The 26,067-nt window shown below is 40.1% G+C and overlaps 1 protein-coding gene across 4 annotated transcripts in view; it reads left to right on the top strand.

The window, feature by feature from the left end:
* Positions 1-26,067, top strand: part of LOC115160586 (dachshund homolog 1) — a 262,703-nt gene that overhangs the window by 70,536 nt on the left and 166,100 nt on the right. The gene's annotated exons all lie outside the window — the stretch shown is intronic.

Genomic DNA, 26,067 nt, shown 5'->3' with positions numbered 1-26,067 from the left:
CAGATGGACAGTGTTTGCTCAAATAAAATGTGCCTTTAACGGCAAAGGTGCATAAAGATGGAATAATTTAGATATGACGTCATTAGTTTTACCACTACCCACAGAGTTCTTAAACTACCGGGTGCAACATTTGTGATAAGTACATTACCAGTCAAAAGTTTGGAAACACCTACTCATTCAAGGGCTTTTCTTAATTTTACTATTTTCTACATTGTAGAATAATAGTGAAGATATCAAACTATGAAATAACACATGGAATCATGTAGTAACCACTCTGCAGTCCAACTCATCCCAAACCATCTCAATTGGGTTGAGGTCGGGTTATTGTGGAGGCCAGGTCATCTGATGCAGCACTCCATCACTCTGTTTCTTAGTCAAATAGCCCTTACACAGCCTGGAGGTGTGTTGGGTCATTGTCCTGTTAAAAAAACAAATGATATTCCCACTAAGCACAAACCAGATGGGATGGCGTATCACTGCAGAATGCTGTGGTAGCCATGCTGGTTAAGTGTACCCTGAATTCTAAATAAATCACTGACAGTGTCACCAGCAAAGCACCATCACACCTCCTTCTCCATGCTTCACAGTGGGAACCACACATGCTGAGATCATCCATTCACCTACTCTGTGTCTCACAAAGACATGGCGGTTACAACCAAAAACTCAAATTTGGACCCCAAACAAGTCTCTTCTTATTGGTGTCCTTTAGTAGTGGTTTCTTTGCAGCAATTTGACCATAAAAGGCCTGATTCACACACTCTCCTCTAAACAGTTGATATTGAGATGTGTCTGTTACTTGAACTCTGTGAAGCATTTATTTGGGCTGCAATCTGAGGTGCAGTTAACTCTAATGAACTTAACCTGTGCAGTAGAGGTAGCTCTGGGTCTTCCTTTCCTGTTTCCAGTTTCATCATAGCGTTTGGTTTTTGCAACTGCACTTGAAGAAACTTTCAAAGTTCTTGAAATGTTCTGGATTGACTGACTTCATGTCTTAAAGTAATGAACTGTCACTTATTTTAGCTGTTCTTGCCCTGGTCTTTTACCAAATAGGGCTATCTCCTAAATACCAACCCTACCTTGTCACAACACAACAGAACTGGTTGAGAGAATACCAAGAGTGCCATGCGTGTGTGTTTATGCATACCTACGAACTTATGACTGTGTGTGTTTGTGAGGCAGGTCCAAACACACCAAGACAGTTGTGAAGAGGGCATTACAACACCTTTCCCCCTTAGGAGACTGAAAAGATTTGGCGTAGGCCCCCAGATCGTCAAAAAGTCCTACAGCTGCACCGCAGCGAGCATCCTGACCGGTTGCATCACTGTCTGGTATGGCAACTGCTCGTCCTCTGACCGTAAGGCGCTATAGAGGGTAGTGTTGATGGCCCAGTACATCACTGGGGCTATGCTTCCTGACATCCAAGACCTAAATACTAGGTGGTGTCAGAGGAAGGCCCCAAAAAATTGTCAAAGACTCCACTCACCCAAGTCATACTGTTCTCTCTGCTACCGCATGGCAAGCGGTACCGGAACGCCAAGTCTAGGACCAAAAGGCTCCTCAACAGCTTGTACCCCCAAGCCATAAGACCGCTGAACAATTAATCAAATGCCCACCTGGACAATTTTACATTAACCCTCCCCCTGCTGCTACATGCTGTTTATTATCTATGCAGTGGCACTTTACAAATTCTCTCGACTAACCTGTAGCCCCGCACATTGACTCGGTACCGGTACCCCCTCTATATAGCCTCATTATTGTTACGTTATTTTTTTATTTTTTGGGGTTATTTAGTAAATATTTTCTTAACTCTATTTCTTGAACTGCATTGTTTGTTAAGAGCTTGTAAGTAAGCATTTCAAGGTAAGGGCTACACCTGTTGTATTTGGCACGCGATAAATAACATTTGATATGCTTTTTCATCCACCTATACAGCAGGATAAAATACACAATTTCTGTTCATTACCGTAGCAGTTAGGCCTCAAGGGTGAATGTGTTCAATAGGCCACATTGTCCTTTTTCCAATATACACTTAAACGGCATAAGATTGCAAATGTAAGCTCCGGAGAGCCTGTCTGCTCCAGTGCTCAATGTTTAAATCATTTGGATAGGTGAACACAATATAATCAAATATCTCTCCTTTTGAATAACTCCCTCCCACGCACACACATGGATGAAGCACACGCTCACATACCACACACACGTGCACTTAAAAACAAAAAGTCCTTGAGAATATATTCATTTAATTTTGCATATAAGATTGTGGGTTCTATCACTTTAATTGTTTACATCATTTATAATCCCCCTTTTTTTATTTATTTGTACTTCTACTTAAAGCTATTTTCGCTCACATTTATGGTACATGTAGTTAATATATACATTATTCATTTCCTCTTTCTGCGAGTGCTGGATTTTTCACCCACTGCGGCCAATCCACCATTCATTGTGATCGTCACTCCAACCCATCCGATGTCCACAGATTAACCCATCTTTCCCAGTATAATGCTATTTTGTCATGTCCTTTTGCAATGCATCCCTCCATTTTATTGTGATGTCTTACGAGGGTCCTTTTGTAAAGTTTAAACCATTATTGCCTTAAAAGTAAACACTTTACCCAAGAGTATAATGATATTTTCCATTGACTGATGATGTTTTTTCAGATATCCTAACAATACAGTTTGCAGATCCATCTGAACCCTGATATGACATAACCATTCCTGGACCTGACTTCAAAAGTGACTACTGATGGGCAGTACCAGAAAATATGCTCTTTTGATTTTGTTTCCTCGTGGCAGAGTCTGCACAAGATTGACTGTTCAATTCCCCCATATATTGGGCATTCTTTTTGTAGCAAGTATTTTGTTTAATAGCTTAAATTAAATGCAAATGAATTACTTAAAAATCATACAATGTGATTTTCTGGATTTTTGTTTTAGATTCCGTCTCTCACAGTTGAAGTGTACCTATGATAAAAATTACAGACCTCTACATGCTTTGTAAGTAGGAAAACCTGCAAAATCTGCAGTGAATCAAATACTTGTTCTCCCCACTGTATATCAGTTCATAGACCCGATGCCAAGGTGTTGGGACATCAAATACCTGTTTCCAACTAACTTAAATTTTATACGGCATTGCTGTCACCCCTTTTGACTTTAAGTGAAACTGTTACATTTTTCGTTTTATGCTAATCACTTTAAGCCATTTCTTTTTTCTTTTTTTTTATGGGTGCCAGGCATACTAATTCTATAATTTCTTCTTTAAGCAATTGTCTCTTCCAATTTTGTGGCATGAGTTTTGAGCCAGTATGAGTTGGTTATAATTTTGTATTGAGCATACACCTCCAGACACTATTGTTAGTTGCTTGTGACAATTTTACCGTCCCTGTTTACAATGTTATACCTTTCCAAGCCATATTATTTGCTGTAATATTAGATATGCCTTTTCTTGAGCCAACTCTGTATGACTTAATTTAACAAGGAGGATACATTAATTAAACAGAGATCGATTGTCAATCTACGGAAAACGTACGATTTTAATCTAGAAAAGGCAAAGAGAAGCTTGCTAGATACAATTTCGGACAATGGAGACTAAGAGAGGTTTAATACATTAATAGTTTTAACCCTCTAAAGTCCTTTTCATTATATAAATGTGCTCGTTTAACTTCTGGTTTGCCATTCCAAGTAAAGGTAAATATTATTTTTCAGACAGAATTTGAAATAGGATTCTTCTGGAGTTGGTAGAGCCATTAATAAATATGTAAACTGCGATATCACTGGAGAATTAATCAGGGTAATCTTCCCATCAATAGATAGGCGTTTCTCTCTCCATGGTTTAAAGATATCTACATTGAACAAAAATATAAATGCAATGTGTTGGTCCCATCTTTAATGAGCTGAATTAAAAGATTCCAGAAATGTTTCATTCTCACAAAGCTTATTTGTTTCAAATTGTGAGCATTTTTCATTTGCCAAGATAATCCATCCACCTGAAATGTGTGGCATGTCAAGAAGCTAATTCAACAGCATGATCATTACACAGGTGCACCTTGTGCTGGGGGCAATATAAGACCACTAAATTGTGCAGTTTTGTCACACAACACAATCCCACAGTCTCAAGTTGAGGGAGTGTGCAAATGGCATGCTGACTGCAGGAATGTCAACCAGACCTGTTGCCAGATCATTTAATGTTCATTTCTCTACCATAAGCCACCTCCAATGTCATTTTAGAGAATTTGTCAGTACGTCCAACCGGCCTCACGATTGAAGATCTGTAACCATGCCAGCCCAGGACCTCCACATCCGGCTTCTTCACCTGCGGGAATGTCTGAGACCAGCTACCCAGACAGCTGATGAAACTGACTTTTCACAAGCGAAGAATTTCTGCACAAACAGTCAGAAAATGTCTCAGGGATACTAATCTGCGTGCTTGTTGTCCTCACCAGGGTCTTGACCTGACTGAAGTAAAGCGACTTCAGTGGGAAAATGTTCACCTTCGATGGCCACTGGAGAAGTGTGCCCTTTACGGATGAATCCCGGTTTCAACTGTACCGGGCAGATGGCAGACATCGTGTATGGCGTGGTATGGATGAGCAGTTTGCTGATGTGTGCCCCATGGTGGCAGTGGGGTTATGGTATGGGCAGGCATAAGCTATGGACAACAATTGCATTTATTGATGGCAATATGAATGCACAGAAATACCGTGACGAGATCCTGAGGCCATTCACCCGCCGCCATCACCTCATGTTTCAGCATGATAATGCACGGCCCCATGTATACGGGTAAGAATCTAGCTACAGTTTCAGATATTATATTTGTCTAATTTTGTCAGAAAGTTGTTTCCATTGCAAGTTAAGGCTTGCTGTTTGCTAGCCATCTGGAGTTCAATGGCTGGCTTGCTAACGTTAACATTGAACCTAATTTATTTGGTTGACTTTAGCTATGACAATTGGTTTGTATTGCTAGTAACGTTACTCAATGGATTGGGATTATAGTAAAAAAAATGTAGCTAGCTAATGTTAGCGTGACATGTCTAAACAAAAGACTGATTTAAAGCTTGCTGTTAGCTAGCTGATGTTAGATGGCTGGCTTGCTAGCTAACATTAATTTACATGTATGAATTGTGTGTAACATTAGTGATGTTTTCTCAGAATGCCATTTCGCATTGCTAGTTAACATTGAACCTATTTTGTTAACTTTAGTTAGCTATGACAATCAATTTGTATTGCTAGTTAAAGCTTGCTGTTAGCTAGCCAGCTGACGTTAGATGGCTGGCTAGCTAACATTACGTGTGTGTAGTGATGTTATCTCAGAATGCCATTTTGCATCTATTGTATAATATGCTAAAATATTTGTATCTGGAATTTGTCTTTAAGCATCAGTAAAACACGCCTGACTCTCCTCCACCAGTCATACAAGGAGAATGGTGTAATGCCTTCCATCAAAAAGAGAGCTGGCCCAAGCAAGCAAAGGCAGCAGCGAAGGTCACCAACTACATGCACCATTCTTTTCTTTAACTACGGAGATGGGGAAACGCGTGTGGACCTAAATTGTGATAACTGCAGTGGCCAAAACAAGAAAGTTTGCTCTGGTATTGTGCCTGGCTGACCATGCACAAGCTCCACCACAGTCTGGACCTTCAGTTCCTGATCACAGGCCACACCACGTTTGCCTCTGACTGATGCTTCGGCCTCATCAAGCAGTGTCTTCAGAAAGACCAGAGTGAACACTTTGTCTGAGATTGCTGTTGTTGTGAAGGACAGCACTGTGACGGGTCAACATCCCACAGCTGGTTGGACTGGAGGATGGTACGGTGCTGGTGGAAAGCTATGGCTGGCAACAATACCTGACTCTGTACTTCAGGCCTCTGCCACAGATCAAGCAGTACCAGCACTTCAGGTGAAAATAATTTTCATTGCATTGTATGAAGTTATTCTTCTTATCTAAATTTGGGAGGTGAATTGATGTTGTGCAGGGTTGTAATGTCTTCTGATTTTTTTGTTGTTGTTATTCCCAGTTTTACAGCTTCAATGCTCTGGAGCCTGGTGTTGTTACCAAGGAGTGTTCGGACTGTCGGGACCAGGCTTCAGCTGCTGCTCAATGCTGACATCCTTCCTCCCATAGATGGTCTGCCTGTACAAGCACCACCGGACACAGCTAGACAAAATTATCTTTTTGAGAAGATCAGGGAGTTGTTGCATTGAAGAGGCTATGGATGTCACATGCCCTCCACCAAAGTCAAGAGCAGGACAGAAACAGGCTCTCCGAATATAGATTCCCTTGTTCATGTGTGGTTCAGACGGACCAGTCATCAGCACAATCTGCAGTGCCTCTATTCAAATGACTCTCTCCTAACACACACGTTGCTGCTACTATTTATTTTTTATCCTGCTGCTCAGCCACTTTACCTCTGATTGTATGCATATAACTACCTCGTCTATCACTGATATTGTTTTTGATATTGTTCTTGTACATACTGTATATTTATTTTGACACTATGTATTTCTGATATTGCTACTATGCAAGTAACCATTTGGCTGTACTGTTTACACCTTCTGTAGAGACCCATCCACTTCGTAAGACTTGGCAAAATATTGATATATAAAATGAATATTGATATGTGTGGTTGTAACATGATTTTGTGACATACTACAACAATATCATGTGACCGTATCAAGTGTCCACCACATAAAGATATGGCGCATCCACATAAATATGGCGCATGCATCTGTATATGTACTGTGCATGTGTAACAGTATATAAAGTATGCTCATGTACTGGTGTGAAGGCATTTCGGCAGTGATCAAAAGTACTAAGTAAAAATACTTTAAAGTTCTACCTAAGTATTTTTTGGGGGGGGTATCTACATTACTTTACGATTTATATTTTTAGCTACTTTTACTTCACTACATTCTGAAATAAAATAATGTACTTTTTACTTGATACCTTTTCCCTGACACCCTGACTCCCTGACTCCCTGACACCCTGACCTTTTCCCTGACACCCATTTTTACAGGAAAATTGTCCAATTCACACACTTATCAAGAGAACATACCTACTTCATCTGATCTGGCAGACTCACTAAACACAAATGCTTCGTTTGTAAATTATGTGAGTGTTGGAGTGGCTATCCGTCAAAAAAAAAAAATTATATTATTTCACATGACCCATCAGTTTAGACAAGTGTGTCTGGGTATGCGTCATCTAATATTTGTACAATATTTTTATCTGGAAAATGTTTCTTTATTGTAGGCTACTACCACTTTTAGTCTTAATCTTTTCTACACTACTTACTGTTTAGCATATGACCTCAAATGTGAATCCTTGATGAGATGGGTGGGGCTGGCTTAAGAGAATGTGAACAATCCTGAATTGGTGTAGACAAAGGAGAGCTCTCCAGTAGGTACCAAAACATTCAAAGGCCCTTTTCTCAAAAGTTAGTTTAGAAGGGTATCAACTTTAAAAGCAGAATTACTTTCCTATTGTTCCTCAAAAATGCTGTGTATGGTATACCATGTTGTAGCTCTGAGTCTCTACTTTTAAATTTTGCAACATAAGACCAAATCCAGATGGTGAGTCACATATAAGGTCCCACAGTTGACAGTGCATGTCAGAACAGAAAACCAAGCCATGAGGTCAAAGGAATTGTCCGTAAAGCTCCGAGACAGGATTGTGTCGAGGCACAGATGTGGGGAAGGGTACCAAAAAATAAACACAGTGGCCTCGATTATTCTTAAATGGAAGAAGTTTCGAACCACCAAGATTCTTCCTAGAGCTGGCCACCCGGCCAAACTGAGCAATCGGGGGATTAGGGCCTTAGTCAGGGAGGTGACAAAGAACCTGATGGTCACTCTGACAGAGCTCCAGGGTTCTCTTGTGGAGATTGAAGAACCTTCCAGAAGGTCAATCATCTCTGCAGCACTCCACCAATCGGGCCTTTATGGTAGGGTGGCCAGACAGAAGCCACTCCTCAGTAAAAGGCACATGAATGCCTGCTTGGAGTTTGTCAAAAGGCACCTAAAGGACTCTCAGACCATGAGAAACAAGATTTTCTGGTCTGATGAAACCAAGGTTGAACTCTTTGGCCTGAATGCCAAGCGTCACATCTGGAGGAAACCTGGCACCATCCCTGCCACCAAGCGTGCTTGGTGCTGCCACCAATACGCTTGACAGCATCATGCTGTGGGGATGTTTTTCAACGTCAGAGACTGGGAGACTCAATTTGGCAATTTCTTTAGGGTTACAAACCAAAAACGGTCTTCTTTTTGATATACAGACGTTCGGTTTAGTTTATTATGTGTGTTCCTTGGAATAGTCCAAATGGATTAAGGGATAGTTAACTATAGCCAGTCAAATGGTTCCTTAGCCTGAAAGTAGTCTATGGGCCAGGAGAAACTGTAATCCATGGTTCAGAGTTGTTTAAATAGCCTGAATTAACTTGAGAGGATTTGGCCACCAACATTGAACTTTTTGTCTAATTGCCCCCATCACCCACATCCTTTTTTTTGTTAGCCATCTGACACCAAGATGTAAAAAAAAAAGTTAACTATCCCTTTAACATCTTCAATGTATTAAATTCAAACAGATCCCAACCCTGTTATGGGGTATACTTAAAAAAAGTAAAGTGATACTGAGATATTTTTGGAGATTATTGGTCAATTTTCTACTTACCCAGAGTCAGATGAACTCATGAATACCATTTCTATGTCTCAGTGAGCAGTTTGGAGATTATTGAAGTAGCTTGCCATTTGTCATATTCTTTTAAAAATATCATGGCAATACCCGCACACTGTCAAATGCTCATTTGCAATCGATGAACATAAACCTACTCACCAGTTATCGTGGCCACTTTTTCAGGATCCAGTCCATATTTTTTTCCCCATCTTCTCCCCTTTTAGCTTTGCCACCTGGAATTGTTCAAATTAAATAAGTTCAATGTGTCATAAATATTTCTCCAATGTCATAATGACAGACAGATATCAATATTTGAGTTACATCTGAAGATAATGATACTGGCTTATCTGTACAATGTTACAAATAATACATACTGTACCACAGCCATTGTTGCTTAGAATTCGAATGTGTAGAATGGAATTCCCATCTGAAACAGTGTTGGTTTGGGTGAACAGCAAGTAGCCTCTTTTCACAGGTGATGTATCTCCGACACAACACCTGTTATCTTTATATGTGCATTCTGAGATGGAGACCCCCCCCCCAAAAAAAATGTTGTCCAATGGGATTGGATCTTATTTGAACTATTGAGCCTGAGAAAGTTCCCCCTCACCCCCAAGATAGAGCCCCTCCTAGCCATGATCTAAGGGCCTATTCCCCTTCTAGTAATTCTAATTCTATGATCTATATTATTACAGTGTAATTCCATAACCTTATGGGCAGCCACCACTATACTGTATGAAAATAAACATTCATACTTAGATAAGTCTCTGTGTTTTTCAAAAATTGTACATCAAAAATGATGATTAACCTCTCAATCTAATCTCAAAATGAGATGGCAACATCTAAGGTAGATACAAAGATACGACAAAGTAGTCATAAGGTTGCCTAACACTAAATGCAGCTAGAAAATAATTCATCCCTACATTTCAGATTTATTTCTTGTTTTTCAATATATGCCATGTATATGCCAACACATTTCAAAGCAATAAATGCATTGAACAAAAGAAAAACAAATGTTCTGAGTACATTTTTCATGATGAAAATACACATCGGCATTATTATTTTTGAATTGAGGGTGTGGGATTTATATATGTTATATGATATATGATCATGGCCTCACGAGTGGCACAGCGGTCATAGGCACTGCATCACAGTGCTAGAGGCGTCACTACAGACCCAGGTTCGATCCCGGTCTGTATCACAACTGGCCGTGACTGGGAGTCCCATAAGGCGGCGCACAATTGGCCCAGCGTCGTCCGGGTTAGAGGAGGGTTTGGCCAGGGGGGCTTTACTTGGCTCATCACACTCTAGTGACTCCTTGTGGCGGGATGGGCGCCTGCAGGCTGACCTCGGTCGACCTTCGCCTCTCAAGCCCGTTGAGGAGTTGCAGCGATGAGACAAGATCGAAAAAGGGGGTAAAATACACACACATAATAAAATACAAATAATAAATAAATACAAATAAATATATGATCATATATTTTATAATAAATGATTTATAATAAATCATTATTGGCTATATATTACTTATGTATGGGCTGGATGTTAATCTTGACACTCAAACCAGTATTTAATGTCAGTGTTTAGTATTGTTAGAATTTGTCATGACCTCATATGATTCTGATGATTACATTCGATTACACTATTCTCCTCGTTATTCACCTCTTCTCATTCTCTCTTCATGCTCTCCCCTGCCTCCTCTACACTGTAACGTAATTTATATACGGTAATTTTAGGCATTATAAACAGTAAAAATCCTCTGAAACATTTTAATGCAGTGTACTGTAAATTATGGTGCATTGTAGGAAAATGTTGTAGTTGGGGGAAATATTTGTTGTATTTCGAATGGTACTGTAATTCCACCCCACGGAATACAGTATCATACCGTATCTTTGGCGTGCCAAAAACCTTTTGACCACTAGTGGGTGCATGGTATTGTTGTTTCTGACTCATTAACATATTTTGAAGCATGTCTTGTAAGAGGCTATTGTTGCACCGTGAGTGAGAATGCTGTACCAATTTAACTCCAATGTGGTTATAGTGCCCCCTCAATTTAACATGTATAGGGGACAGATTGGAGTGGCAGCAAGTCTTAAATGGTTTATCATTTTGCCATGTCCTTTTGGTCTGTTTTACCCTGTAGTCGCTGCCAGTTAAGCTTCTAGAAGTGCAAGTGATATAAATCACCAAACACCTGCTTGTACCAATCCCTTCTAATTACAGTAAAATACTGTGAAATATAATACCCTACCCTCAATGAATTTCATTAATTCATTCTGATTACGGTAGCATTTCTTTTCAGTATAATACAGTACATTTTACGGTATTGTACTGTGTTTCACTCTCACCTAACCCATCTCCTCTCTCTCCATCCACCGCCTGCTCTGCTCTCCGATCCTCTCATCTCCCCTCCTGTCATGTCCTCTCCTTTCCACCTCTTCTCTCTCCACCTCCTCTCTCTCTCCCTCCATCCACCCATGCTCTCCATCCACCTGGTCTTATCCTACCCTCTGCCACTGTCTAATTGATGCACCCCTGCCAATTGACAGGCCAGCCCAGCCTGCCTCTGATCCCTGACCCCTATTAACTACCTGCCCCTGCTCTCTCAGGGAGAGCATTACACTGCAGCATGGAGAGAATCCTCAGCCCCCAATCAAATCCTCTCAAGGCTAATGTTTTACAGTTTTATATCATATCCAGCCAGAGAGATTACTATACTGTAACTTTATTCTCTCTCCCTTAATACTGTATCAAACTTCTTTGTTTACTGGGTGGTTGTAAGAAGTATTGGTTGTGAGATGGAAAGATACTGTGTGCCAGCAGCTTTGAAGTATGTGTGTGTGTGTGTGTCTCAGCACACTGTTATTTGTGGTTGGCATAGCCAGGCATTCCTACTAACTCTGGCTTTCACTTGAAACTGGCTTGTATCTAAAATGACACCCTATTCCCTATATAGTACACTTAATAGAGAATAGGGTACCATTTGGGACACAGCCCCTGATGTTATGTCATCCTGCATAATCCCAGGGGTTCAGACACTGAGATGATTAAAGGACAGCAGTGTGTGTGTGAGTGTGCGTGTGCGTGTGCGTGTGTGTGTGTGCGTGTGTGTGTGCGTGTGTGTGTGTGTGTGTGTGGATGGACAGGGGATAGTTCCGACCTCCCTGTTTATACTTTGGAATACCTGGGTTTAGAAAGGAGCACAGCAGAGGAATAAGTCACGTAGTTACATAGTTGTGGCAGAGATGGTATCATCACTACAGAGTAATGAAGTAATAGCAATCACACTGTGCTCTTGATTAACAGCCATCTAAAACTAACTCAAGCTTGAACAATGATTGTGTTGCTGGTATTGTTCCTGGTGAACTCAGAGCAGGCTTGTAGTGTTTTAATCAATTTAATTTTTTTATCTGCTAACTATATAATTCATTTGAAGATTTATTATGTTGACGTATGTATTGTTTGCACACACGCACACACATACACACACTCACACACACTCCCAGACGTGACATCACAAAAATCAGGAATCTCTTTCAGTATCATCATGCACACAGCACTCTAACTTCCCTTTCATATCTCTCTTTCCCTTCTCTAACACTCTCTATCACGCTCAAAGACGATCTCCAGAATATCTCCAAAGCAGTAATACTCCATAATACTCCATAACACTCCTCACTCTGTTCAAGGTGGATGAGAAGCATTACATTAAAATATGACATCCATTACAGTAACATGGATATTATTGAGGTATGTGTCCCAGTAAAAAACTACTGAATGGATCAGGCAAAAAATATTCCTTGGCTCAATTAACAGGCTAGGATAGCTAGCTGGTTAATATGTCTAAAAAATAGTTTGTGGGTGTCCTAGCAAGCTAAACAGCTAGTTAACTAGCTTGTAGGGTGTCCACCTGCTCTGCCCAGAGTGGGTGAAAATGGTTGTGAAATTTCACTTACTTATGTTATAAAATACATTTTACAAAGACAAATATGATTAGTCATGTTCTGAATCATTCAGTGGATGTTTTCTCTAACATATCATCAACATTATATCCAAAAAACTGGATTTTGTAACGTAATACATACAATAATAAGCACCGAGCTCTGTTGACATAACGGTGCTGTCACGCCCTGACCTGAGAGAGAGGGTTTGTTTCTCTACAGTGGGGGAAAAAAGTATTTGATCCCCTGCTGATTTTGTACGTTTGCCCACTGACAAAGAAATGATCAGTCTATAATTTTAATGTTAGGTTTATTTGAACAGTGAGAGACAGAATAACAACAAAAAAATCCAGAAAAACGCATGTCAAAAATGTTATAAAATGATTTGCAATTTAATGAGGGAAATACGTATTTCACCCCTCTGCAAAACATGACTTAGTACTTGGTGGCAAAACCCTTGTTTGCAATCACAGAGGTTAGACGTTTCTTGTAGTTGGCCACCAGGTTTGCACACATCTCAGGAGGGATTATGTCCCACTCATCTTTGCAGATCTTCTCCAAGTCATTAAGGTTTCGAGGTCTGACGTTTGGCAACTCGAACCTTCAGCTCCCTCCACAGATTTTCTATGGGATTAAGGTCTGAAGACTGGCTAGGCCACTCCAGGACCTTAATGTGCTTCTTCTTGAGCCACTCCTTTGTTGCCTTGGCCGTGTGTTTTGGGCCATTGTCATGCTGGAATACCCATCCACGACCCATTTTCAATGCCCTGGCTGAGGGAAGGATGTTCTCACCCAAGATTTGACGGTACATGGCCCCGTCCATCGTCCCTTTGATGCGGTGAAGTTGTCCTGTCCCCTTAGCAGAAAAACACCCCCAAAGCATAATGTTTCCACCTCCATGTTTGACGGTGGAGATGGTGTTCTTGAGGTCATAGGCAGCATTCCTCTTCCTTGTAACACAGCGAGTTGAGTTGATGCCAAAGTGCTCTATTTTGATCTCATCTGACCACAAAACTTTCACCAGTTGTCCTCTGAATCATTCAGATGTTCATTGGCAAACTTCAGACGGGCATGTATATGTATTCTTGAGCAGGGGGACCTTGCGGGCGCTGCAGGATTTCAGTCACGGCGTAGAGTGTTTCCAATTGTTTTCTTGGTGACTATGGTCCCAGCTGCCTTGAGATCATTGACAAGATCCTCCCGTGTAGTTCTGGGCTGATTCCTCACCGTTCTCAAGATCATTGCAACCCCACGAGGCGAGATCTTGCATGGAGCCCCAGGCCGAGGGATATTGACAGTTCTTTTGTGTTTCTTCCATTTGCGAATAATCACACCATATGTTGTCACCTTGTCACCAAGCTGCTTGGCGATGTTTTTGTAGCCCATTCCAGCCTTGTGTAGGTCTACAATCTTGTCCCTGACATCCTTGGAGAGCTCTTTGGTCTTTTCCATGGTGGAGAGTTTGGAATCTGATTGATTGCTTCTGTGGACAGGTGTCTTTTTTACAGGTAACAAGCTGCGGTTAGGAGCACTCCCTTTAAGAGTGTGCTCCTAATCTCAGCTCGTTACCTGTATAAAAGACACATGGGAGCCAGAAGTCTTTCTGATTGAGAGGGGGTCAAATACTTATTTCCCTCATTAAAATGCAAATAAATGTATAAAATTTTTGACATGTGTTTTTCTGGATATTTTTATTGTTATTCTGTCTCTCACTGTTCAAATAAACCTACAATTAAAATTATAGACTGATCATTTCTTTGTCAGTGGGCAAACGTACAAAATCAGCAGGGGATCAAATACTTTTTCCCCACACTGTATGTGGTTAGGTCAGGGTGTGGGGTGGGCATTCTATGTGTTGTATTTCTTTGTGTTGGGCCGAGTATTGTTCCTAACCAGAGACAGCTGTCTATCGTTGTCTCTGATTAGGACCATACTTAGGCAGCCTGTTTTTCCTTTGGGTTTTGTGGGTAGTTGCTTTCTGTTTTGTTGTAAGTACCTGACGGAACTGTCGGCTGTCATTTTTGTTATATTTGTAAAGTGTTCATTTCTTCATTAAAATACAAGATGAACATATTCCACGCTGCACCTTGGTCTACTCATGTTGACGCCTGTGACAGGTGCAGGTTTCTCATAACAACTTTTGAGGATTTTACATTTTGCGGTTGTTGTCTTAAATGGTTTCCGTGGGTCGCAAAAAACAAATTGCATGACACAAGCTGAATTAAATGTAAAAGGCTATGAAAATCAATAAGTTTGGTATATGCTCAGTGCTCCATTGACATTTCACAGAGATAATGTACCACAGGCGGCTGCTGAGGGGAGAATGTGTCATAATAATAGTGTTATATTTTATATATTTGATGCCATCCCATTAATTCCTCTCCAGCCATTGCCACAAGCCCATCCTCCACAATTAAGGTGCCACCAACCTCTTGTGTACTGTACACTTGTTCTTATGAGAAATCTTTGAAAAATAACAGGTATTTCTTAGGTACCCTAATTCTGGCCATCCTACAATAACTTTTGAACGGATTATGATAGAGACATGAGGTTTGGACTATTGGTTGTTCTAGATAATTATCTACACAATTAACATATTGTACTTTACCCATTAGTCGAAAGATGTGTTCTTGATTGGACACCCAATAGTTTGTCAGTTGACTGTTAGCTAGCCAAGGACAAATTTTATCGCCTGAGGCTTTAAAAGTTTACTTACACTTTGATTTCGATATTCCAAAAAAATAGGTTGGTTAGAAAACATGCTGTTCTAGTGCAGTGGTCACCAATCAATCTTCAAGGCATTCTTAGTTGATTCTTTAGGAAAGCCAATTTTTTTATTGTCTTCCGCTGTTAGCAGTAGGTGCACTTGATTCAGAAACTCTGCGTGCCGGATAGGCAAAGTGTTCCCATTTTGAACCATTTAATTTGTCTGAAGGGACAAAGTCATCCTACCCGGCAGACCAGGAGATCTGTGGGTAAATTAAGAGTGCCTACTGCGCTGGTTCATCATATAGCACAAATCAATGTGCCTACAGCTTCCACGAAATCATAGTAAAGTTTGATACTAGCCTATGTGAGATTTCACCACTGACCAGAGAGAGACTGTCAAATAATACAGCAAAGAGCTGCTGTTTAAGTTTTTATTCAGCACTGTAAACACTGGTTTTATGTTACTTTTTTATGCTAATTAGCAAGCACAACAACCTACTCATTTTGATAGAGCACATCACATATAGTCTTCAAACACGTAAAATTTCCAGAGTGGGCTCTCTTGTACTTTTGGAGATATCACCCATTTTATAAATAGAAAGGTGCTAACAAATCACAGCCCGCCTTTAGGATTGTTTATTCAGCAAATTACCAGCATAGGGAATCCATTTGAATAGGGCTGTGGCGGTCATCAAATTTTGTCAGCCGGTTATTGTCATACAAATGACTGCCGGTCTCACGGTAATTGACTGGTAATTAACATAAACATGTTTAGCATCACCAGGCCTCCACACATACAAGCAGCTGATGCACTCCTTTTGAACATCTACATTTTAAAAAGTCTAAGAAATCCATTTAATATACACCAACACAATAAATCCATTATTTATTTTAGGCAGGTCTATAGAAAATGTATTTCAGTTGAACAGAATATGAGTCGGCCTACGTATGTTATGCGCCATGCCATAGGCTGTAGGCTAGTTCATTTAGCAGACAAGATATAGTTATAAGTCCCGTGCCATTATTTTATATAATATGATTTTATAGTGAGAAGAATATCAATGAACTTGAATAAAATAGAAAGGATATTTTTCATAAAATAGAGAGGATACATTTCCCATTCCAGAGCGAGTGCGCATATGAAGTGGCTATGTTGAGCGTGAATGTGATCATATACACTAGCATTAGAGTTATTTGACAACTTTAGTTGTGAATGAATCAAACATTAGAATGTCTTAGTAATCAAAACATATATGGGCTGCATGATGCGACTATGCTATGATCAGGCTATGCTATGATGATTTGAAGAAGTCACCAAAAAATATTGTGCTTTGTTCCTTGCCTAAGGCTACACACGCTGTTCTCTCATCAAGTTATCATATGTTCACCCATCAGACTATTTTCAATTTAATCTTTCAATTTAATGACGGCCTAGGAACGGTGAGTTAACTGCCTTGTTCAGGGGCAGAACGACAGATTTTTACCTTGTCAGCTCGGGGATTCAATCTTGCAACCTTACGGTTAACTAGTCCAACACTCTAACCACCTGCTTTACATTGCACTCCACGAGGAGCCTGCCTGTTATGCGAATGCAGTAAGAAGCCAAGGTAAGTTGCTAGCTAGCATTAAACTTATCTTATAAAAAACAATCAATCAATCATAATCACTAGTTAACTACACATGGTTGATGATATTACTAGTTTATCTAGCCTGTCCTGCGTTGTATATAATCGCTTAGGTACACGTTGCTCCAACCATAAACATCAATGCCTTTCTTAAAATCAATACACAAGTATATATTTTTAAACCTGCATATTTAGTTAATATTGCCTGCTAACGTTAATTTCTTTTAACTAGGGAAAATGCGTCACTTCTCTTGCAACAGAGTCAGGGTATATGCAGCAGTTTGGGCCGCCTGGCTCGTTGCGAACTGTGAAGACTATTTCTTCCTAACAAAGACAGCCGACTTCGTCAAACGGTGGATGATTTAACAAAAGCGCATTTGTGAAAAAAGCATAATCGTTGCACGACTGTACCTAACCATAAACATCAATGCCTTTCTTAAAATCAATACACAGAAGTATATATTTTTAAACCTGCTTATTTAGCTAAAATAAATCCAGGTTAGAAGGCAATATTAACCAGGTGAAATTGTGTCACTTCTCTTGCGTTCATTGCACGCAGAGTCAGGGTATATGCAACAGTTTGGGCCCCTTGCTCTGCATGGGTAACGCTGCTTCGAGGGTGGCTGTTGTCGATGTATTCCTGGTTCGAGCCCAGGTAGGAGCGAGGAGAGGGACGGAAGCTATACTGTTACACTGGCAATACTAAAGTGCCTATAAGAACATCCAATAGTCAAAGGTATATGAAATACAAATCGTATAGAGAGAAATAGTCCTATAATTCCTATAATAACTACAACCTAAAACTTCTTACCTGGGAATACTGAAGACTCATGTTAAAAGGAACCACCAGCTTTCATATGTTCTCATGTTCTGAGCAAGGAATTTAAACGTTATATTTCTTACATGGCACATATTGCACTTTTACTTTCTTCTCCAACACTTTGTTTTTGCATTATTGAAACCAAATTGAACAAGTTTCATTATTTATTTGAGGCTAAATGGATTTTATTGATGTATTATATTAAGTTAAAATAAGTGTTCATTCAGTATTGTTGTAATTGTCATTATTACAAATAAAATAACAAAAATTGTCCGAATAATCGGTATCGTCCCTTTTTGGCCCTCCAATAATCGGTATTGGTATCGGCGTTTGAAAATCATAATCGGTCGACCTCTACAGTCCACCCAGTATGCATAATAATACAGTCCACACTCAAAGGTGATTACTAGAATGTGTTTAATTTTGGTGTAGGCTAGACCAATTATGTACCAAAGACATCTTAAACCTCATTTTTGAAAATGTTTTTCTGTCGTGTCTTATATGCAGTAGGCTATTAGGCTATATATTGTATAACTGCACAATCATTATTTTAATTCAGTTTATTTTTTGTGCTTGGTCTCTTATAAAGTATAGGCCTATGCGTATGGGTGTTTCGAATGAATCATCAACTTAGAAAGCACTGTCCATTTTGTTGTGTTCAGCTTTGAAACAACATCAACAAAAACCACATATTCCACTCAGTTTCAACCTGTTGTTGAACGTCTTTCTTCAAATTGATCATCACAGTGACGTGAGTTTTAAAATCATACTACTGTTTTGATGATAAGTGTTTAATGTGATTTTCGATTGCATTTACAGAGTGGTTAGAGGGACAATAGAGCACTGAGTACCAGGCCATTAGCGACCTGACAGTCATTAGCGAGTTGTGTACTAACAACGCATGTCCAGAGTGCATAAAAGGAGATTACCGTGACATGTGGAATTTGAATGTGATAATGACTCATGACTGCCGGTGTGGCGGTCAATACGGTCACCGCAACAGCCCTACCTTTGAATCCATTTTCACATTCACTGTGTTGGTGGTGCTCATAAAATGTATCATTACTTAAATAGTTGTTGAGAGCCCACTCTGGAAATGTGATGTACTTGTAGAGTATATTATTCCAAACAATATGTATAAAAATTAAAAAGGGTCATTTTGAGATATTAATAAATATATTTTTATCTTGAATAAATGAATATAAAAAAATGTATTTCAGAATCTTGACATACTCCATATTTTAGAGCACACTATAAGGATAATTTTATTTAACCTTTATTTAACCAGGGAGTAATGCTGAGATATTCTGAGACCACGCCCTGGCTCTGAGCTTACATTATGTTAATATGGATATGACCCAAAAAAGCACCTAGGGGTCAGATAAAAAAGTGCACGAGTGGGTTTTAATGCCAGGACTTGGCTGATATGCAAAGAGCAGGGTTTCAGCTGGTCCAATTCAAATTAGGGGTGGATTTGCTTAACTGGCTCATATAGATGTACATGAATGTAGATTCATTTTACAAAAGGGAGGGATTTTTTTTCTCATCATTGGCCGTGATGGTGGTGATTTTTTTCGTCCGCTCTGTAAAAAATTATGATGAGGGTCAATTTAGTAATTTTTTGTCTCAGCAGCGGGGAGGTTTTGCATATTGACTTTTGCACATTTCGACAAAGTGATTATGCTAGCCAAGCAATCAAACAACTATAGTTGTATAGAACAGTCATTCTAATGGCATGAGGATTGTTTTGTGGTTATGGTACAGTTTTTTCACTGACTAGTCATTGGGAATTGTATTTATTATTTTGATTGATATAGTAATCGTACCAATGCCTTTGTTCAGCCCCATTGCTTTACTGTACGCCGTGACTCTAATACCCTTTTTAACACTACTGAGCTGAGCCAAGACAAACTGTGCTAGCCAGGCTACGCATTCACAATAGTTCCTAGAACCGTGCTGGAAAGGAAAATGTAATAGTAAAATATTAGAGCCAGTACAGTACAGTTCAGGTCAGCAGGATAGTGTGAAAAGGGTACACTGTAAGTCGCTTGAAATATGACCCTTCATTCACTACTGTAGGATTAGATGGTTCCTTGAAGCACAGGTATGAGACCAGCTTACTTCAACCCTAATCCTAGCCACCTACTCAAGAATACACATCCAACTGACGTTAGGTCAGGGCTTAGGGGCTCACCTCATAGTGTGGCTATGCGACAGTAGGTACCTAGTTGAATGGGTGTAAGTAAGGGTATGAGAGGAGAGGAGAAGAGCGGAGTGGAAAGGAGATGGAGGAAGAATAGATAGAGGAGAGGAGAGGCAGCACGTCAATTAGTGTGTCCGATATCACAGCAGTGAAAACAGCCTGGAGAATCAAAGACTTCTACCATCTGGCTGGCTCAGCCACTCAGCACCCTTACAGAATAAGAATACACTACATAATGGTATTTTAACTTTAATAAAGGTGGTTGGAAACACTCTGAATATTACGTTTCTGAGAATAGTGGTAACACTAGGCAGGTAGCCTAGTCGTTAGAGAGTTGGGCCAGTAACCGAAAGGTTGCTGGATTGAATCTCCGAGCTGACAAGGTAAAAATCTGTCATTCTGCCCCTGAGCAGGGCAGTTAACCCACTGTTCCCTGGGCGCCAAAGACGTGGATGTCGATTATGGCAGGCCCCTCACCTCTCTGATTCAGAGATGTAAGTACATTTTTGGCAGGGGGGAGAGAGTGAAGGAAGGATGAAGAGTAAAAACTATTCAGCCATATTCAAAGAAGCCATTTCCATTGTTTACACTAATGAAAAGGTGCCCTGATCATGGTAGCTCTCTTTCTTTATTTCTCTCTCTCTTTCTCTCTCTTTCTCTCTCTCTTTCACATTCTCTCTATTACTTTGTCTCTCTCTCACTTAGTCTATCCTTCTATACTCCACTTACTCTATCATTCTATCCTCCCCTCTCTCTCTCTCTCTCTCTCTCTCTCTCAATCACTATCTCGCTCTCTCTCAATCACTCTCTCTCTCTCAATCACTATCTCTCTCCCTCTCTCAATCACTATCTCTCTCTCACAATCACTATCTCTCTCTCTCTCACAATCACTATCTCTCTCCCTCTCTCAATCACTCTCTCTCTCTCTCACTCTCTCTCTCAATCACTATCTCTCTCTCTCTCAATCACTATCTCTCTCTATCACTCTCTCTCTCTCCCTCTCTCAATCTCTCTCTCTCTCACAATCACTATCTCTCTCTCTCTCTCTCTCTCTCCCTCTCTCAATCACTCTCTCTCTCTCTCTCTCTCTCTCTCTCTCTCTCAATCACTATCTCTCTCTCAATCACTATCTCTCTCTCTCTCAATCTCTCTCTCTCTCTCAATCACTATCTCTCTCCCTCTCTCAATCACTATCTCTCTCTCTCAATCACTATCACTCTCTCTCACAATACTATATATCTCTCTCTCTCTCCCTCTCAATCACTATATCTCTCTCAATCACTATCTTTCTCTCTCAATCACTATCTCTCTCTCTCTATATCACTTTCTCTCTCTCAATCTCTCTCTCTCTCTCTCACAATCACTATATCTCTCTCTCCCTCTCTCAATCTCTCTCTCTCTCTCTCTCTCTCTCTCTCTCAATCACTATCTCTCTCTCTCTCAATCACTATCTCTCTCTCAATCGCTATCTCAAATTCAAATTCAAGTTGCTTTATTGGCAATATATACAATATACATTGTAATACAATTATAAACAATGACAAATAATAATATAAAATGGCTGTAAATAATAATACAACATTAAATATTAAAATAATAACAATAAAATAGTAGTAAAATAATAGTAAAATAGTAGAATGTAATAAATAAAAAAATCTAAATATGGAAAATGAATCTATAACTAACTTATAACTAAATAACAGTCATCTTCACCATTACATCAGTACTACAACTACTATCCTCATTACCACTACTACTACCACCATCACTAAACTGCTATCATTACCATTACCACCCATACCACTACTATTTGGAATGATAAACAACAACAATAATAGTAATAATAAGTAAGTTACTATTTACTATGCAGATGTTATTATTCAGTGTCCCTCAGGCTATGGCAGGCAAATACATATTTGGCTGCAAGAGGAGCCATTGCTCCTTTGCCCATGAGTATTTTTAGTTTTTCCTCTGGGTTTAATAAGTTCAAATTTGGAATAAATGTAGTCATTTCTGTGAATAAGGAATCTCTTTGTGAGGAATATTTATCACAGTAAAGGAGAAAGTGCATCTCTGTCTCTACCTCCCCTGTCGTACAGTGACCACATACACGCTCCTCGTTGGGTAGCCATGTCTTTTTATGTCTGCCGGTTTCCATTGCCAATCGGTGGTCACTCAGCCTGTACTTGGTAAGGATCTGTCTCTGCTTCGTATCTCTGACAGAGTAGAGATAATCAGCCAATTCATATTCTCTGTTTAGGGTCAGATAGCAATTTAGTCGGCTTTGGGATTTTGTTTCGTTTTTCCAATGTTGTAAATATGAGTCCTTTGATTGGTTCATGATTTTGTTTATTTGAATTCTTTCTTTTGAAGCAGTGCTGGTGTCAGCTTGGTTGGTGAGTTTCAACACCAGCTGACTGAGAGGGCTCGTTTCTGGGCTCAGCTCTTGGGTTTGGAGTGCTTTAAATTGCAGACTTGAATTTAGATGTAGCCAAAATTTTAATGATCTTTTCTGTATTTTCATTATTACTGGAAAGAGGCCCAATTCAGCCCTACATGCATTAGTTGGGGTATTTCTCTGGACTTGTAGGATTTTCCGACAGAATTCTGCATGTAGGGCTTCAATTGGATGTTTGTCCCACATTTTAAAGTCCAGTTTATTGAGTGGACCCCAAACCTCACTTCCGTAAAGAGCTATTGGTAGGATTACACTGTCAAATATTTTGGTCCAAATTCTAATTGGGATGTTGATTTTGAATAATTTCATTTTTATTGCATACAATGCTCTGCGGCCTTTTTCTTTGAGTGCATTCACTGCCATATTAAAGTTTCCCGATGCAGATATGGTCAGACCAAGGTAGGTGTAATTTTTAGTGTGTTCAATGATGGTGTTGTTCAGGGTGAATTTATATTTGTGTTTCTGACATCTGGTTTTCTTTTGGAAAATCATGATTTTCGTTTTTTGGAAATTTACTGCCAGGGCCCAATTATGGCAATATTGCACTAGAATATTAATGTTCTGTTGAAGACCTTCTTTGGTTGGTGATAGAAGTACCAAGTCATCAGCATATAGCAGGTATTTTACCTCTGTGTCAAATAGTGTGAGTCCTGGGGCTGGAGAATGGTCCAACATGTCTGCTAATTCATTGATATAAATGTTGAAAAGGTTTGGACTCAAACTGCAGCCTTGTCTCACACCTCGACATTCATATCTCTCTCTCTCTCTCTCTCTCTCTCTCAATCATTATCTCTCTCTCCCTCTCTCAATCACTATCTCTCTCTTTCTCTCAATCACTATCACTCTCTCTCTCTCTCTCTCTCCCTCTCTCAATCACTATCTCTCTCTCTCTCTCTCTCTCACAATCACTATCTCTCTCTCAATCACTCTCTCAATCTCTCTCTCTCTCTCAATCACTATCTCTCTCTCTCTCTCAATCACTATCTCTCTCTCTGAATCACTATCTCTCTCTTTCTCTCTCTCTCTGTCTCTTTGTGTGTCTCTTACACCCTCAGTCTCTTTCTATCTTTTCTTTCCCTTCTTAGTTGGAGAGAAATCTCCTGACGGTGTAAAATGGCCCATGATGACATATGTGGACGCAGGCCTGTTCATATCGTTGTGTGGGCCTTTAGGGAAATAAATATCTGAGAACATTCAGTGAAATGAAGCTCACTCAATAAATCACTGTGAACCAATAAACGCTTCTGGCACATGAGTACCCCCACCGCCCCCTCACACACACACACACACACACACACACACACACACACACACACACACACACACACACACACACACACACACACACACACACACACACACACACACACACACACACACACAACCTTCCCAGACACTACCACCACCTAGCTCTTGCTGACTCTTGTGCTAACAAATGGTGCCTCCCCACAGGCTTGTAAATCAAATCACAACACAAATACAGTGGGAATTTATTTGGAATTGACTTTTGTTCTTAACATCTGGAGTGGCTGTGTTGGACTGTAGCTCAACACTCTACGCTGTTGTTGTCTTGATCTGAAGATAAATCATACTGTAAACTAGCTAGCTACACCTGATCCCGCCAATGACTCTGGATAGCCACTGCTACTACACTGACAAGAGAGAGAAAGAGAGAGAGGGAATGAAGAGGATATACAATGAATGTACAAAACATTAGGAAGACCTTCCTAATATTGAGTTGCACCCCCTTTTTCCCTCAGAACATCCTTAATACATTGTGCATGGACTCTACAAGATGTCAAAAGTTTTCTACAGGGATGCTGGCCCATGTTGACTACATACTAAGGCATATGTCACGCGTCACTACTTCATAGGAGCGCCATTTGAACGTAAACTCTTTTTTAAATCAAAATGTGTTTTTTTTCAGAAATGCCTTCTGGAACATGTGAACTTTCATGTGCCTTAGTAAATAACTTGTATGCCATTTGTAAATACAAATGCAATTGTTAAATTACGAGCCTAGTTCATTTAGCCACGGAAAAAGTTACGGGCCTAGTTGATTTAGCCACGGAAAAAGTCAGCAACCTTCCCGCTAGCCATGATTGGCTGAGATAATGGGTGGGCAGGACATGCCGAGAGATGAGTTCGGATTGGTCTGCCATGTAGCATGAGCTGGTCAGTATGTGTAGGCAATTGTTTCTAACACAGCTTTCTTTAAAGATAACTTCATAAGTGTTGTTCTCCACTTTCTGGAGGACTGAGTTTTGAAATCACTGGAATTTGAGTGTGATAGCTATGGAGATTAAGAAAATTCTGGCGTTTGATTGCAAATATTCAGACGGAGTCAAAAAGAGAACAAACAGAAGGCTGTTGTATAAAGCACCTGTCTCCAGATTACATCTTCAAACTAAGGGCAACCATGGCAGAGAGGGAGAAGCATCCATCCATGTATATGGGTCAAATAGTTTAGCTAGCTACATTTTCAGATATTACACGTTTCTAATTTCGTCAGAAAGTTGTTTTCATTACAAGTTAAAGTGTAAAGTTAGCTAGCTTTCTCGCTGGCTAACGTTACGTGTATGATCTGTGTAGTAATATTATTCGTATCTCAGAGCCATTTGCATTGCTAGTAATAGCCTAATGTTAGTTAGCTAACATTGAACCTGGTTGGTTAGCTACCTGCAGATTCATGCAGGGTAGTAACGTTATGACTTGGGATTATGGTTCATAGCTAGCTAGCTACATGTCTAAACAAAAGACTCCACTATGCAAGTAACCATTTCAATAGAATTTTCATGATGTCACTGCAACAACCGTCGATAGACATAGCTGGTAAATTCGCTCTCGCTATCTACTCCAATTTCAGAGCAGTGTGCCATAGCATAGAATAACTGTTGAACGTGGCTGGTGTCAATAAACATTGGCAAAAAAGCGTAATTAAATTGTTGCCAGCAGCACAGTTGCAGTCACCAATGCTCTGGATAACATGAAAACAGTCTAACCAGCTCTGCTAGGGTGAGTAAAATGGTCAGAGTGAGCTGTTCACTCATTTGTATCTGGAAGTAGCTAGCCGACGTTAGCCAGTTAGCGCCAGTTGCGTGCTTGACTGCTTTTGTTAGGGGTGCGTTTGTAAATTCACTCTGGCCATCTACTCCGATTTCAGAGCACTCTCGTCTGAGTCTGCAATAGTACAGAATAACTGTCAAATATGGCCGGTGCCAGTAAACGTTGGCAAAAAAATCTTAATTAAATTGTTGCCAGCCTCACAGTTACAGTCACCAACACTTTGGATAAAATGAAAACAGCCTAACCAACTATGCAAGGGTGAGTAAAATGATCAGAGTGAGGTGTTCTCTCATTTTTGTCTGGAAGTAGCTAGCAAGCTAGCCAACTTTAGCCTGTTAGCTTGGGTGCTTAACTGCCGCTGTGAGGTCAGAACGCTCAGATCAACCCTACTCCTCAGCCAGAGCGTCCAGTGTGCACACTGAGAGCGAAACTGTAACGGTCTGGGCGTAGTGGGTGCGGAGTCAGGTGCAGGAGGCAGAAAAGTTCAATGTAGTGCTTTAATTACGCACAAAAGTAATTCGCCCAAAATGCTGGGCGCACCAAAATACAAACACCCAATAATAATATCCACCACACAG

This window comes from Salmo trutta, chromosome 24, assembly GCF_901001165.1.
Source record: "Salmo trutta chromosome 24, fSalTru1.1, whole genome shotgun sequence".
NCBI lineage: Eukaryota > Metazoa > Chordata > Actinopteri > Salmoniformes > Salmonidae > Salmo > Salmo trutta.
This window is presented reverse-complemented; position numbering and strand designations above follow the sequence as displayed.